Genomic DNA, 994 nt, shown 5'->3' with positions numbered 1-994 from the left:
CGGACTTCACAAAATTAGTTGAAGCCACACTGAAAGTGGAAAGGATCAGAGTAAGTGAACAGAATAGGAAAGATAGGCAGCGTAAGAGGGAATTTGGACCAGGGCAGTCAAGTCTACTGACTAATAGTAAGAAGCATAAGGGTTCTGGTTCACAAGATCAGACATAGGGCTAGAGAGGCCAAATTGGGATATTTATAGCTAGCTCCCTGGGCACAGTAATGAGGGGATCATCCCTAGTGCCAGAATGTATGCACTGTGGCAAGAGACACAGAGAGGAGTGTTGACTGTTGACTGGAGAGTGTTTCAAGTGTGGGGCTACGAATCACTTCATAAGAGATTGCCCTCAGAGGAGTGATTTAAAATTTTTAGCATGAGCTGGTAGATCTGTTTGCACAATACAAAGGGCTAGAAGACCTAGTAGAGCTGAGATGGCTAATATTTCACAGAAGGTTATTTCTGAGACAGTCGAAAGGCCCGAAGTCAGGGTGGCACCACGGGTATATGCCATGGAGGCCAGAGAGGAGCCGAATCCAGACATTGATGAGGCAACACAAGGAAGTGAAGAAGCAAGGAGGTAGTAGCTCCTCGATTACTTAAGTCAGGTAAATTTCGAGGACGAAATTTAAATTAGAGGGGAAGAGTTGTAATACCCTCACTGTAGTAATTCCGTACATTCTACTATTCTGGTGACCGGTGTCGGTTGAGACAGCTAGAATGTCTAAAAAAAAAATATTTAGACTAGAGGGAGGAGTCATAAATAACTCAAATACTAATAAGAAAAATTTTAGAAATAAAATACAACCAAGTTAAATAAGCCGGTGCCCTAGCGATGGGTAACCCAGTGGGAAGTTGCGGTCTTCGCAGCTAAAAGCTCTAAACCTGGGAGAAAATTAATGAAACAATTTTTGGGACTCCAGAGAAGAGACATTGAGGTTTCTATGGCATTAGAATGCCATGAAAATGCTTAGAAAAATTTTTAGATCGGTATAGACGA

Source organism: Hevea brasiliensis, chromosome 5, assembly GCF_030052815.1.
Source record: "Hevea brasiliensis isolate MT/VB/25A 57/8 chromosome 5, ASM3005281v1, whole genome shotgun sequence".
NCBI lineage: Eukaryota > Viridiplantae > Streptophyta > Magnoliopsida > Malpighiales > Euphorbiaceae > Hevea > Hevea brasiliensis.
This window is presented reverse-complemented; position numbering follows the sequence as displayed.